Here is a 16,498-nt window from a genome sequence, read left to right on the forward strand (position 1 = left end):
GGGCAGCGATCTTGTCTGACGCGGTCGCCACCGTTTTGCCAGTTCCTAGACTAGGGCCTGGCCATTGGATGGCGCTCAATAAGGAGTAAGAAATTCCTTTAACTTAGGGAATTCTGGAATCGCTTTCTCTCGGCAGAGCCGACTCTAACCAAGTGGGAAAGGCGAGGTCCGTGGCTGCCTGTGGCCCAGGGGTGACGGTTTGGCCCAAGGCACCACCTCCGCCCCGCCCCCAGCCCCGCCCCCAGCCCCGCCCCTGTTCTTGTCCTCCCCCACGGGTCTCCATAAAGTTCATTTGGCGGCGCACCGCGCGAGGGCTTCTGGGAGCGGCCAGCCTTGGCCAATCAGGAAGCGAGGGAGAGCGGCGCGAGAAGCGGCGGCCGCGTCCTCAAGCCGGCACCTGAGCGGCGGAGACGGCTGTAGTACAAGGTAAGGGTGTGTCTGGTCGCGTCCTTGCGACCGTGGGCTTGTCCTTGAACCCAGGACCCCGTGACTGGGTGGAGCGCCGTCCCCACGCTCGGAACCCCGCCGCTCACACTTCCCGTTCTCCTCATGGCAGCCGGGCACGCCTGACGCCGGCGACACAACGCCTTGTCGAGCCGCCCGCGAGGCTTAGAGTCGGGCTGCATCCCTGGGGGTGCCTATCATTCGCCCACTTTCTGAATGCAGAACCTAGGCCTCCCGACTCCCCCTTCCCCGCTGTGGTGCCCTCGCGCCACGCCCCTGCCCTCACCTCCACCTCGTGCCCCGCGAGCCCACTTTGCCTAAGCCTGCGCCACAACGCCCCGCGTGCTTACCTTCCTGACCGTGCCCTGCCTGCTTGCCTACCCCTCATGGACACATCCTGTAGGGAGGCTTTGCTCTGCGAGGGAAGGGGTCTTTGGGGCGAGGGGAGCTTCTCCCAACCCTTGGCTTACCTTTTGTACATCCAGGAGGATGCTGGTGATTGGAACCCAGGGGTGGCCCACCCTTCTCTGTGCTTACTCCATCCCGTTCTCTGCAGAGGCGATGCCCAAGTTCACTGGGTTTCTTTTGAAAAAATTACGGGGCCGGCCCCATGGGTCCTTGGTGAAAGTATTAAAGACCCGTTGACAGAGCCTCTGGTCTGGGTTTGCCCTTCTGCTAGACGTGGGAAGGAGGTTTTATTTATTTAATTTTTATTTTGACCGAGTTGTCTTTCAGCAAAAGCGAGGGTCACCTTTTTGTATTCTTTCCGGGGGATGTGGGAGGGTATCCTCGGTCATCCTAGCTTTTCTTCTTTATTTTTTTTCTTTAAATTCTCCTTTGTGCATTTGTGTTTGCAATATTTTTATTTTCATTGATGGTGATCTCATAGCATTAAATACCTACATATCAGAGGCTAACAGATTCGATATTTGTATCTCCATCGCAGGCCTCACCCCTGACCTTTATCCAGCCACCCACTTAATATCTCCACTGAGATGGGTTATAGGCAACTCAAATTAAACATGCCAAGAGAGGGCTAGCAAGCTCCCCTTCATTACTCTCCCCAAACTGCTTCTGTTGCCTTTTTTTTCTCATCTCAATCATAGGAAAGACCCTGGCTAATAACCTTTGAGCCATCGTTGACTGCTGTCTTTCTTTTTCTTTTCTTTCTTTTTTTTTTTTTTCTTTTGAGACAGTCTCCCTCGGTAGCTCAGGCTGGAGTGCAGTGGTGCGATCTCGTGTCATCGTGTGACTGCAACCTCTGCCTCCCAGGCTCAAGCGATTCTCCTACTTCGGCCTCCCAAGTAGCTGGGATTACAGGCGTGTGCCACCTCACCTGGCTAATTTTTGTATTTTTAGTAGAGACAGGATTTCACCATGTTGGCCAGGCTGGTCTTGAACTCCTGGCCTCAAGTGATCCGCCCATTTCGGCCTCCCACGAAAGTGTTGGAATTACAGGTGTGGGCCACCACACCCAGCCCTCTGTTTTTCACGCCACAAATAGTACTTGCCACCCTGGGCCAGGTCACCACCTCTGGTTTGGATTATTGAAATAGTTTCCCATTTGGTCTTCCTGCTTCTGTCCTGGCCCCTGTTTTTTGCACAGCAGCTAGGGGGATCTTTTTAAAACACAGGCTGTCAGATCGTATCATTCCTTTACTTAAAAAAAAAAAAAAAAAAAATCCCTCCAATGGGTCCCCATCTCATTAATAATGATAGACAAACCCCTTTACAGTGAGCTATAAGGCTTTACATAATCTGACCCAGTGTTACTTTCCCAGTCTCATTTTCTGCTCCCTCCCTTTCCAAATGTCAGACATGCTTTAGCCTCAGGGCCTTTGTGCTTGCAAGTTAATATCCATGTAGTTTGCACTCACTTCTTCCAGGTTTTCACTAGGGAGGCATCTAGTGAGGCTTTCCCCATTTCCCGCCTCCCTTCATTGCTTTAGTTGTTCTTAGCACTTATATTTCATGTATTTTTCTTGTGTATTGTTGTCTTCCCCCTGTAGAATGTGAGTGAGGGGATTTTTATCTGTTTTGTTCACTGATGTGTTCCTAGCACCTAGGTCTGGCACACAGTAGGTGCTCAAAAAATATGAACTAGATGGATGTTACTGGCACTCTTGCAGGCATGGGGATGCAGTGGTGAAGGAGACAGGCCTGCCTTCATTGAACTGATAAGCCTATGGAGGGTACCACTAGCAATAAAAGCACAGATAGGAAGTGTGATGTCAGGGCTGTTTCTTAAAGGAGGACAGGGATATTTGAATAGAGACCTGCTTGAAATGAATGAGCAGGTCATGGGACTATCTGAGAGCGTTGCTGGTAGGGGGTAGAGCAGGTGCAAAGACCCTACAGTGTGAGCAGCTGGAGATGTGGTGAGCCTGAGGGTCTGAACCAGCTTTTTGATGGACTGATGTAGAAAATAAGGTTGATGGAAAGATGGATGTGCCAAGGAGGGGGACAGGTTGGAGCAAAGATCCGAAGGTGAGAGGGCCCACTCCTCACGAAAGAGTTTATTTAAAGAATATGGAGTTAGAGGGAAGATCTTTCACTGGTGTGTTCAGGGAACAGGTCACTTTAATTCAACAAATATGTATCTGATCCTATTATGTGCCAGACTTAATGCTGAGGACTCAGAGTTGAGCATCTGTGGACCTTACCCTATAGGAAATTTGCCACTAGAGAAGGAGACATATGTGTGATGAAATAATCACAACTGCTGCACTAGGGAAGAACAGTATAGAAGATTCAGAGTAGTGTGGGAGGGGTTGGCATAGGTGGGACTTTCCCAGCTGGCTGCAGCATACATAGGAGTTCCCCATGTGACAAGATAGGGGTGGGGATGTGTTATAGAGAGTGTGTACTTAGCATGTACAGGAGTATGAAGGGAGGAAACAGGCACCCCAAAGAATAGAGAATTGCTAGGGTATATAATTGGGGGAAGGCAGTGAGAGATGAGGATAGTAAGGGTGGCAGTGTCTGTTGTGTGGAGAGCACCCTTTATAGCTGTGTCAAAACATGAGCATCTTATTCTGTAGGGGATGGAAGGTGTCCCTGATGGACTTAAGACAGGAAAGCATTTCAGAAAGACCTCCCTGACCATGGGGAGGTTGATTGGAGGAACAAGAAGGCTTAGTCGGGGTGCAAGTCAGAGAAGGGGCGAGAGATGAGGGTATGACTTTGCAAAAGGTTTGAGAAGTAGATCTTGAGATTGGCTGAGTGTTGAGGAGGTGAAGGGGGACGCTGGGGTGACTCGAAGGTGGTTTCTGGCTTACTTGACTGTGTGCTAATTGTTTTACTGAAAGAGACTGGGAACCCACGAGAAGGAAGCATTGGTAGTGGCAGTGGCTAAGGAGAGAGAAGTGATGAGTCTGATTTGGGACATGTGTAGTTTGAGGCACCTGTGAGTCATCCAGGTATAGGTTTTAGGTGGACAGTTGGAAATACTGGCTTGGGAAAAGAGTTGGGCTGGACATAGAGATATGAGAATCCCCTTTGTTTTGATAGATTAGAGTCCTCCTAGCTCACTTATTTGCCTTATATTAATGTCTGTTATACCTACATCTCTTCTCCCCTAAATAACATAAAGTTTGAAATATTTTGTAGCTTTATACTTTTTTATAGCTTCAACAGTGTCCTCAAACAGCTAGATCTCCCATACACGGTTGCTAACAGCCAGAAGAAACTTCCTCAAACCTTACCAAAAATTCCTACATTGATCTGTTAGGTACACCAAAGTTATAGTCTTCTCTTCCTTCCTTCCTTCATTCATTTAACACATATTTATTGAGCATTAGGTGCTGTTGTTCAGTGCACTAGAAATGGGGCTGTGGACAGACCAGACAAGGTTCCCAGGCTCAAGGAGCCTGTTAGGAGACAGACAATAAATGAACAAACAGGTAGACATGTGATGCCAGAAATTGATAACATACTACCAACGAGGTAGAACAGAAACGTAGAGTGGACGATGGAGCTGCTTTAGCTGGGGTGTGCTGAGAAGCTTCTTTAAAAAGGAAACCTTTGAGGAGAGATTTGAAGGAATTAAGGGGGTTAGCCAGGTAGGTATTTTGGAGGAGAATATTCCTGCAGATGCAGAGGAAACAGTGACTGAAAGCCCAAGTCAGCAGTGTATTTAGCATATTTGAAGAAGAGCGGAAGGCCATAGGACCAAAGCACATAATCCTGGGGAAGAGTGGTAACAGAAGGAGTTGGGTCGGGGATAGTCATGTAGGCCTCACAGCACAGGGTAAGGACTTTGGATCTCAGCCTGTGAGTGATGGGGGCTATTGAAGGTTTGAGCCCCTTCAGAGGATCCTTCCCAGTGTGGTGTGGAGAACAGACTGGGAAGTGGGAGGAGACAAAGTAAGAACAGGGAGACAGGAGGCTACTGTATCGCCCAGATGTGACACATGAGAGTGGCTTGCACCAGGATGATAGTGGTAGAAGAGACAAAAAGTGGGTCCGACTTATGTATATATGAATAAATGTAGTGTAGAAATGAATTGCTAATGTAGGGTATAAGAGGAGAAAAGAAGTCAAGGACAATGCCATGGTTTTAGACCTGAGCAACTTCTAGCATGAAGATACTATTTACTGAAATGAGGAAGATGGGGAAGGTCCAAGTCCTTGTTAGATGCTAGAATACGGCCTTCCTCCTCCTAACCCCTCCCACTCCATGCACCCTACTGTCTGTACCCATCTCTATCTTTCTGACACGGCTGCTGCCCCTGCTGAAAAACCTGTGTACCAGTTGGTCCCTTTGGACACTAGAGGTCTGCTGTGAGGATGACATTAGATTATACAAATAAAGCCCATAGTGGGGACTCATACACAGACAGAGCTCAGGAGATGATGTCGAGCAAATAAATGAATGGAGTAAAAGGAATTTAGATGAGGGAAAATTTCTGTAGGTAATGTGCATTGAGGAAGACCATTTGGTAGGTAGGACTTGAATTGGTGGTAATAATGATAGCTAATGTTTATTGAGTGGTTACTTTGTGACAGGTGAGGGAGTTACAGTTATTTTTCCATTTCACAGATGAGGCCCAGAGAGAGTAATTAATTTGCCCAAAGTCATCGAGCTAAAGAGTGAAGGAGCTGGTTGGAGCTCAGGGCTGCAGTGGAAGGTTGGGTAGGTGTTTCTTTTTGGGAAAAATGGCACAGAGCAGGACATGTGCAAGGATAGTCAGGGACCAAGTAAATCAGGTGACTGGTACACAAGGTTTATTCTGGGAGGTAGAAAGTTAAAAGCAGTGTCTCACCCGGATCCCTGTGAGTGGGAGCCAGTGAGGTTTTTTGAGCAGGGGCAACAGCCGTGTCAGAAAGAGAGGTGGGGTCGGGCGCAGTGGCCCTCGCCTGTATTCCTAGCACTTTGGGAGGCCAAGGCGAGCGGATCACTTGAGGTCAGGAGTTCGAGACCAGCCTGGCAAACATGGTGAAACCCCAAAAATTAGCTGGGCATGGTGGTGCGTGCCTGTTATCCCAGTTACTCGGGAGGCTGAGGCAGGAGAATCGCTTGAACCTGGGAGGTGGAAGTTGCAGTGAGCTGAGATCTTACCATTGCACTCCGGCCTGGGGGACAAGAGTGAAACTCTGTCTCAAAAAAAAAAAAAAGGAAGATAGAGGTGGCCACAGAGAGTAGGGTGCATAGAGTTGGGGGCAGGGCTAGAAGGAGGAAGGCCATGTTCTAGCATGTAAGAAGGACTTAGACTTAAAGGAATGAAGGTCTGGCCTTAGGTGATAGTGATGGGGATGAAAGCAATAGTTAGAGGATGTTGCAAAAATATAAATACCCCATGCTATTTAAATCTGTTTAGGAGCTGGGTGCGGTGGCTCATGCCTGTAATCCCAGCACTTTGGGAGGCTGAGGCAGCCAGATCACCTAAGGTCAGGAGTTCGAGACCAGCCTAGCCAACATGGTGAAACCCCATCTCTACTAAAAATAAAAAATTACCCTGGTGTGATGGCACGTGCCTGTAATCCCAACTACCCGGGAGACTGAGTCAGCAGGAGAATTGCTTGAAACCGGGAGGTGGAGGTTGCAGTGAGCTGAGATCATGCTGTTGCACTCCAGCCTGGGCAACAAAGTGAGATTCCATCTCAAAAATAAATAAATAAATAAATAAATAAATAAATAAATAAATAAATAATCTGTTTCGGTAATGAGAGTTTGGAGAGTGAGGAATATCATGTTATCTGAGTCTGTAGTATTTTGTTTCCTGAGTTTTAGTTAGAGAATAGCAATAGTTTGGATAATGAGGAATACCTGCCTGCTTGCTATGGAAAAATGTATCTACATGTGTTTGGTTTCTGAGTCTGAGAGTGGAGGGACACCTGTAAGTAAACAATCTGAGGGCACACAGAGATGCAAAGGAGCAGGGTGAATTAGAACCTGGGAGACAGAAGCCAGGGGCAGAGGCGGAGGAGGAGTTGGGGGTGGATAACTGCATTTGGAGACATGGTGGGTGTGACAGTTATGTGCTTGAGAGGAGATGCACCAGTGGTGCCTGGAAACTCATGGTTGGAGTTTGAGTGCTCGGGGGCAGGTGTGGATTTGACAGTCATTGCCATTGAGGCTTCAAGGGCAGTGGTGAGACACACACTCTGAAGTAGAGAATTTAGAGCAATATTAAAATTAACAAGTTATTAAAAAATATGTAAGATCACATATACTCATGGAAAAGAATTCGCCCTGACAAGGGAATCAAATGAAAAGTATGTTTATTGCCGCATTATTCACAATAGCAAAGACTTGGAACCAACCCAAATGTCCAACAATGATAGACTGGATTAAGAAAATGTGGCACATATACACCATGGAATACTATGCAGCCATAAAAAATGATGAGTTCATGTCCTTTGTAGGGACATGGATGAAATTGGAAATCATCATTCTCAGTAAACTATCGCAAGAACAAAAAACCCAACACCGCATGTTCTCACTCATAGGTGGGAATTGAACAATGAGAACACATGGACACAGGAAGGGGAACATCACACTTCGGGGACTGTTGTGGGGTCAGGGGAGGGGGGAGGGATAGCATTGGGAGATATACCTAATGCTAGATGACGAGTTAGTGGGTGCAGCGCACCAACATGGCACATGTATACATATGTAATTTACCTGCACATTGCGCACATGTACCATGAAACCTAAAGTATAATAATAATAATAATAATAAAAAGAAAAAAAAAAAAAAAAGAAGTCGAACCCAGAAAAAAAAAAAAAAGAAAAGTAGAAAAGTCTCCCAACTCTCACCTTGGTAATGCTAGATTGTTTCTTGCTAAGTTAGTGCTTTGTTTCTTGCTATTCCTTCTAAAAAACTGTGAGTCAACCTTAAGTATACAGCTTAGGGAATTTTTACACATTTATTCACTTATGTGACCACTGTCCGTATTGAAATATAAAGCATTTCTGGTACTTTGGTCAGCTCAGATCACCATAATAAAATACCAGAATATCTGTTGTTCTGGCTTAAACAGAAATTTATTTCCTCACAGTTTTGGAGGCTGGAAGTCCGAGATCAGGATGCCAGCCAGCATAGTTGGGTTCTGGTGAGGGCCCTCTTCCTAGCTGCTCAGTGTGTAGTCAAAGACCTTTCTTTGATGTGTATGTGTGGGGAGAGGTAGGTGGAGGAAAGCAAGTTTTCTGGCGTGTCTAAGAGCACTTATCCCATCCTGAAGACCCCACCCACGTCACCTCATCTGAGTCTAATTACTTCCCAAAGACCCCGTCTCCAAATAGCATCACATTGTGGGGTAGGGCTTCAACATAGGAATTCTGAGAGAACACAGTTCAGTCCTTAGTACCCAAAAAGCTCTGCTGTGCTTTCTCCCAATCAGCACTCCCCCTACACTCCCAAGGATAACCAGTATTCTGATCTCTAGTGCCATAGATTCGTTTTTCCTGTTTTTAAGATCCATATAAATAGAGTCATACAGTGCTTTTTTTTTTTTTTCTTTTTGTGTCTGGCTTCTTCAGCTCACTGTGATGTCTGCGAAATTCATCCATGTTCTGTGTAGTCTGTAGTTTCTTTTCCATTGCTGTGTGGTATACCAAGGTATGAATATACTGCCATAAAAAGCCCAAGTGGGATAATTCTGTACGTGCAATGGTTTTAAAATTATTATGGTAGGGACCCAGACTTTTGTTAGAATCTGCACACCTTCTGCCTCCCAAGTTGTGACAACCAAAAATGTCTCTAGCTGTTGCTGAATGTCCCCTGTGGGGCAAAGTTGAGTAGCATTGGTTTAGAGAGAAGAGCCAGAGCCAGAACCAAAGCCACAGGCCTTTTGGGGCCGACTTGGTGATCTGCCCCTGTTTATGCTAGTTGTAAGACAGAACTAGTATCATTCCTAAGGTTCTCTATAGAGATAATTTCCATCACCACTAAAATGGGGCTGTTTCCTAGGAAGCATCAAGTAAGTTTAAAGACCGAATTAAAACATCTCACATTTGTAAATTCTTTAAGGTGAGCAGGCCCTTAGAGATCACCTGAGCAACCCCCTCATCCAGAGAGGATCCAGCCCCAGGGTCAGAGGGCTGGCATGGGATGGAGCCAAGCTGTAGTCCACAGCACTTTCTTCCCAGCTGGGCCTTCTGCTGGACAGCCAAGAGTTTATCAGAAAGTTACTTATGTGGATAATTTATTTTTCTTTGCGATGCCAGGTTATTACTTCTCTTTGCTCATTGAAGAGGAAATAATACAAGTGATATTTTATGTATCAGGGAAGCTGATACTACGCATTCCTTATTGCAAACATTGAGTCATTGAGGGCAGTACTGCTACTGAATCACCCAGGTCTTTTTCTTCTGTCTAGGTTAATTTATTTTAGGTCTTTGTTTTCTCCAGAACTCTACCTTCTGAATAATGATAAGGTCTAACTCTTTTACTTAGTCTCACAGGGCTATAAAGAACTTTCCAACATTTTTTTTCCTCTCCTCTCTCTTCCAGAGGCATCTGAAACAATGATGTCTGTCAGGATTTAATTTTTTTTGGGTTGTTGTTGTAATTGACAGCTGACAGATAATAGTAAAAAGTGGAATGATATTGTCATCTAGCTAGTTTATGTATTCAAAAGAGAGGAGAACAGAATCAGTATTAAACTTTTGATACCTTGAGTGGAGGTTTTTCTCATCAATCTTGGATGAGAAAAGAAAGAATCATTCACAAGAATGTTGAACACCATTCTTGTGTTTTACTCCTGTCATAGTCTGATTAATAAGGTTTGAGGGCAGAGTTTCTGCTTAAAATTAAATGCTAAATTTCTTTTGAATCACACCTTCATTATGGAAATCTGGATTTATAATAAAAAGCATGTTTGGTAGTGGGCAATACAACATAGATTTAAACATTTTAATTGTCTTCCAGAAGTTCTTACTTAATGATATAAAGTTGTGATTAAATAAGTTATAATTTGGGATTAAATATTTACTAAAAGATTTTTTGAAGCAGAGATGTTTATAATTAAATGATAAAATGTTGCCAAATTGGCAACTTGGGAAAAAAAGCTAAAATAGCATTTTACAATTACATAAATCAGCAGAGTTTATAAGATACTTTTATGTATCAACAACTCCTTGAAGTAGGTAGGAATTACCATTTTTGATTGATGAGGAAATTGAGACAGAGAAATTGGGGTTTTATCTCAGAGGTAAATCAGTTTATCTGCTAATAAATGAACATTCTATATTGGAACCAGGTGTTTGGGTTCACGATGTAATCTTCTCACCCATTCTGTCTAAAATATGTTTTTATTTTCCATTTCTTTTACTGTTATTAAAAACAGTACTGTTTACTGTTATTTTACTGTTATTATTTAAAATATTTAAAATAATCAAAAATAATTATTTAAAATAATCAAAAAAGGAAGAACATTGTCAGTTGTACATTTGGAAGAAAGGATATAAATAGCAACATCTGTTACTTTCTCTGATGTATATAAAATCTCACCCTTTGACAACATCAAAAAAAAATAGCAGTGCTAACAACTGTCTTTTTTAGGTTGCATGATCTTTGAAGTTGAAAGAGACAATATTTGGGTATGTTACTACATACATTTTACTAAATTAGAATTCCTCAGTCAGTATTGTTTGATTATATTGAAATTCTGCAGGAAAATAGCTGGTGTCATCTCCCATGCAAGTCAGTGAATGGAGAGAGATTTCTTTAACATGGAAGAAAAGACAGATGTTTTTGTCTTTATTCTTTCATCTTTTTCTCAGCCCTTTGTATTTCTTGCGTAACTGGGCTGTTTGGATTGTGGGTGATAAGGAAAAGGGAAAATTCACATGGGTTTGATATGTTGCATTATACTTACAAAGAGCAGTGGATTCCCTTTAGCATCCTGTGCATTAGGTCAATGGGACAGGCATCATCATTTACAAAACAGATTTCTTCCCCAAGTATGCTCTCCAAATGAACAGTTTAAAGAGGAAACGAGAGGGCAACACACCTATTGTGTCACTCATTTTATCTTTTTAACAATGTTTTCACACTGGGGCCTAGTTAGGGTAGCTTACTTATCAAGTCTAGCTTAAATACCTTAGGCCCAAGGGTTGGCAAACTATGGCCTATGTGCCAAATAAACTAAGAAGGGTTTTTACATCTTTGGATCCTCGGGGGAAAAAAAATCCAGAGAAAAATATTTTATAATCATGTGAAAATTATATGAAACTCAAATTTTAGTGTTCATGATTAATGTTTTATTAAAGTACAGCCACGCCTATTGGTTTGCATATTACCTATGCCTGCTTTCAAGCTACAATAGCACAGTTGAGTAGTTGCTACAGAGCCTGGCCCACAAAGCCCAAACTATTTACTACCTGTCCTTTTACAGAAGAAGTTTGCTCACTCTTGCCCTAGGAGACTAGAAACTGGGCAAGCGGTTGGCAGATATGTCTAGGATGGATGGCTCTGAGGCTCTTTTATAGCTTCCTTTGTTTCATTTTCCTTTTCCCTTTGTAGCTTTGGTGCTTTAATTTTCTGGAGTATATCCTGGGAGTAACATAGGCTTAAGTCTAGAGAACTAGTGAGTAACAGCTATTTGTGGGATGACTCAGTGATTCCCCAGCTTGAGAGTCCATAAGCCCTGAGTAAAGGAAGAGAGGTATTCTACTCATGGCTGATGCTTTAAAAATAAACGAAACCCTGCGGACTGTTGTGGGGTGGGGGGAGCTTTAGGAGATATACCTAATGCTAAATGACGAGTTAATGGGTGCAGCACACCAGCATGGCACATGTATACATATGTAACTAACCTGCACATTGTGCACATGTACCCTAAAACTTAAAGTATAATAATAATAAAATAAAAAAATAAAAATTGGGCATGATTCCATCAATGAAAAAAAAAATAAACGAAACCAATGAACCAATAATATCAGAAAACAGATATGTGGGATTTTAATATAATAAGCATGAATACTGTAACAGATTAAGATTCAGACCATCTATAAAATCCTGAAGGGGCCAGTCTTTGAGAAATACTGATTTACAATGGTTTAGAAGTGCTTAGCTGTTTGAATATTTAAGTATCTACTCTTTCTGGCTCGATTAAATATTTAACATAGTTATTATATTCGGAATGTGGAAATGATTTTATTTTTCATAAGACTCACATGTTAATAGTAAATGAACTGAAATTATTTTGTGCATTTTTGCTCTGCCTTTATGTTTAGTTCATTTCACCTTATATGCAGTTTGGGAATTTTTTTCCACCTCATTTATGAATGTTGATATGCCCTAAAGGGACGTGTGTTTTAGACACTAAATAACAGGTGAACACAGACCAGCATGAGGAAGTAGAAGTTTGGCCAGCCCTTGGTTTAGCTCTAGGTAGGAGCTGTCTCTTTCAAACTGTGGGTTTTACTTTTTACATTTAGTTAATTTGCTGAGCATCCTCTAGGTGTGGTGAAGAGATCTACATTATGGGAGCTTCCCACTGAGAACATTCCTTATTTTTAGCATAGTGGGGTATCCTACTGCAGCTTCTGACAAAAGGTGGGTCATTGTCCTTTGCTTGGCAGCAGTGGGGCGGGGAGCTTTTTATTGAAGTATGATGCACAAATCATGAGTCTAGATTGACTAATTTTCTGAAAAGTGAGCATACTGTCAACCAACGGTTAGATCAAAAAACTGAAAATTGCCAGCCCCCTTGAAGCCTTCCTCATCCTTCCCTTTCTGTCCTTACTCCCACAAGTGTAACCAATCCTACCTTCTAACAGCAGTGATAAGTTTGCCATTCATTTTAAGGTTCTCAGTTGCCCAGGTTGTTGAGGAGTTTGTGTGGAGGCTCAGTAGCACTTCTGCCAAGTCCTACTTATAGGGAGAGTAATTTGTTGCCCAAGGCCCTGATACTTTGCGATGCTCTCTGAAGTGCCTGCCAGTGTTGCCTTGCCAAAAGATTCCCAATCACGCTCAAGGGCTTAGTCACTGCTGTCATAGAGGAGCCCTAGTGCTGTTCCGCTGTCCCTGCTGGCCTTTTCCTGTCCAGCCCCAATTGTGCTGCATTGACTGCTCCGGGTCCTGCTTCCGTGGTTTCTTACTGTTGCTTCTTCCTGTGCCTCTCCTCCATAGTTCCTCAAGGATGCAGCTGGTGTCCAGGCTACATGGCCAGATTTTCCCAACACAAGGCTTGGACTTCAGTTTTTTTCCCCCATAGATCATTTTAATTGTTTCTACTGGACAAAGCTTACTGAGGTTATTTTCATGATTAGTTTTTAGTCTCTTGGGTCAAAGTTGATTTTGTGGTTTAATCTCTATATTTTGTGGCTAAATTGATATTTTGTGGTGGGGACAAAAATTGTCCTAAATTTATGAAATTAGCCATAAATTGAAGCATTTTAGTGCAGTGGGATGATTAATACATCAAAGTATAGATTTAGTTGCACAATGATGGTAACAAAAAATGTATAAATTTGGAAACTTTAATAAAACTTTTTTGTATAATTAATTTCTACTGGTTGAATAATAATGCAGGACAGATCCAGTTTTTCCCAAATATAGTATTTCATACATATCTCTCTTCTTCTGTGCAGACGTGGAACAAGCTTATTTTCTTTTTACTCCTACCCTGAAGTTATGTAGCAAAATTCTTTCTATATATATCTGTTTCTTTTGGTTTGTAATTCTGTTCACCTGGTTTTTGGTCTTGGTATTTAGAGGGAAAGCACTAGTCTGGACCAAGTGTGATATGAATTCATGCCATTTAGACTGTCACTGCCTTATGCTGTGCTGCCTCAGAAATTTTAAGTATCAGTTGGTAGTCTGATACCAACTGGAAGGGAATGTTTTTGTTCAGATCTCTGCTTGCTAGTGGGTGCCCATTTGGCAAGGGAGTGCAGGAAGCCTTTGAGAAGGACAGACTCTCACCAACGGAAGAAAAAACCCTTCCTATTCATTCAAAAAATGAGTACCTGCTATGTGCCAGGCACTGTTGTGGAAGCTTGGGGTACGTCAGTGAACAAAACACTGTGCTCGTGCAGCTTATATTCTCGCAGAGGTGACAGACAATAAAGGAGATGGGGGATTGCTGGGGGTGGCTTGTATTTTTAAATAGCTCTCTAGGTTGGCCTCAAAGGCAGGGTGACAGGTGAGCCGAAACAATAGGGAGTCAGCCTTGAGTGTTTCTGGGGGAGGAGCATTCCAGTAGAGGAAACACGGAGTGCAAAGGCTGTAAGGCAGGAATGTGCCTGATCCGTTGGGGACCAGCAAAGAGGCCCCAGAGTGGCTGGCACCCATGAAAGGAGTGGAGATAGGGCTGGAGATGAGTCTGAGTGATGAGGGGAGGTAGGGCCCCTTTTGTAGGGTTTCATTCTGTACAAGAGATTTAAGCAGGAGGGATGTGATCTGACTGACTGTAAAAGGATCACTGGTTGCTGGGTTGCTATAGACTGAATAGATTGTGGGAGGCAAGGGCTGAAGCTGGGAGGTTAGGGAGGGAGACTGCTGAGAGAGTCTAGGGAGGCAGCTTGGATGTGGGGAGGTGTCTAGGTAGAGATGGCGAGGACAGGCAGATTCTGTTCACCTGGTTTTTGGTCTTGGTATTTAGAGGGAATATATTCTGGATATATTTTGAAGGTAGATTTGAAAGGCTTTGTTGGTTGATTGGATGTAGGATGTGAGTTATGGGGCCATCATGGGTTTTGGTCCAAGCAACTGAATAATGAAGTCTTCACACACTGAGAAGGCCAAGGGGCAGGTTTTGTGGATGAAAAGTTAGAGCCCAGTTTTGGGATATTACGTTTAGGATGTTGTTCATAGATTCAACCTTTATTTTACCATTGTCAAAAACAATTCTATATAATTAACTTAAAAAAACTTTATTAGACCATGTTAAAGTAAATGACTGATTCTGTATTAATTACTTATACTCAAATTCATTGCTCAAAATCTTTGGGGTGGGCTGGTCATTTGAGAAGCTGAGCATTTCCCTTGTCTGATATGAATATGAAATGAAATATTAGTTATATTTCTTTCTTCCTTTATCTTTCTTTTTCTTTTTTAATCATAGAAAAGTTTTATTTCATTCAGTTCTTTATTTAGGGATTTCCAAAGTTTTCCTCATGAAAGAAAAGAGTATTTTCTTTTCCTTGACTCTGTTAGAAAAATTATTTTTATCTTAGAGTAAAAATAATGAGCGGAGGGGAGGGGTGGGGTTCTGGAGAAGGGAATGCTTTTCTTTTCTTTTCCCTTTCTGGTGAATGACCATGGTTTCGTGTAATTAGTAGAATGTCATTGGCCTTGAACATTCCTGAGAAAACACGTTTCTCTATCAGGCCGGAGTAGTTGTTTAAAAATGCCCCTCTCCTCAAAATTCTTGTGTTTCCTCCTCTCTCCCTGAGGATACCTTCCTAATTCTCCTATCTCCATTTTCTCACAATAAAGATTGCGAATTACAGCCTGATTATATGGGTCAAAAAAATTACAATATTTGTTTAGAAACTTGAGGCTAAGAGTTATTGTGTACGTGAATTTTTGTTGAAGATTAAAGTCAGCTTGGAACTTCATAAAGAATACCAAAGTGTCTTTATGTTTAATCCAGCTGAGCTATTTTTGTTTTAACCTTGTGCCTTTGCCTTTAAAGTTAATGTCCTTTAATGCTCATTTTTAAAAGTTCTTAATGGATTTATGGCAGTAACAGTGTCCTTTTGACAATTAACCTGTGCTTCATAGCTGACATATAATTATTCGCCAACATGGCAAAACCCATCTCTACTAAAAATACAAAAAAGCCGGTAGTGTCACCCTGGCTGGGTGTGGTGGTGCACGCCTGTAATCCCAGCTACTTGGGAGGCTGAGGCATGAGAATTGCTTGAATCTGGGAGGTGGAAGTTGCCATGAGTCAAGATTGCACCACTGCACTACAGCCTGGCTGACAGAGCGAGACTCTGTCTCCCAAAAAAAGGAAAAAAAGTATAACAAGAGCTATTGTACAAGTAATTTTTTTAATGAAAGATTTTCTTCTGAACCTTTTAGCAATGTAAATTTTTTTTTTTCCCAAGACAGAGTCTCACTCTATTGCCCAGGCTGGAATGCAGTGGTGTGATCTTGGCTCACTGCAGTCTTCTGCCCCCCGGGTTCAAGTGATTCTCCTGCCTCAGCTTCCCGAGTAGCTCGGATTATAGGTGTGTGCCACCACGCCCAGCTAATTTTTGTATTTGTAGTAGAGATGGAGGTTTCACCACGTTGGCCAGGCTGGTCTCGAACTCCTGACCTCAGGCAACCTGCCTGCCTCGGCCTCCCAGAGTGCTGGGATTACAGGCGTGAGCCACTGTGCCCAATTTTCTTACCATGGTGCTACTTTTTATCTTCTGTTGATTTAATTAGTGGTAGGAGTTAAAAACATTCTCTTGGTCAAGAACCTTATATAAGAATAGTGCAGTATATATTCTGTACTATTGGCATTTCTAAAAGTAGCAGGTACAGTAACAAATCTAATGTCCTGAATGCCATATATAACGAGCAGGCACAGATCTGTGCTCTCAGTAACCTTGTAAGATAAAGAATGTGTGAATGGAGACCTGGACGTGAGTATTAAAAAAAAAAGA

General features: G+C 42.8%; 1 protein-coding gene across 3 annotated transcripts in view; it reads left to right on the forward strand.

The window, feature by feature from the left end:
* Window positions 1-289: 289 nt before the first annotated feature.
* Window positions 290-16,498, forward strand: part of NUP93 (nucleoporin 93) — a 119,287-nt gene continuing 103,078 nt past the window's right edge. Inside the window, exon 1 of one of the 3 annotated variants that reach the window (XM_024233050.3) lies at window positions 290-426. The gene's annotated coding sequence lies outside the window, so the exon portion shown is untranslated. 3 annotated transcript variants of the gene reach the window in all.

Source organism: Pongo abelii, chromosome 18 (assembly GCF_028885655.2).
Source record: "Pongo abelii isolate AG06213 chromosome 18, NHGRI_mPonAbe1-v2.0_pri, whole genome shotgun sequence".
NCBI classification, from domain to species: domain Eukaryota; kingdom Metazoa; phylum Chordata; class Mammalia; order Primates; family Hominidae; genus Pongo; species Pongo abelii.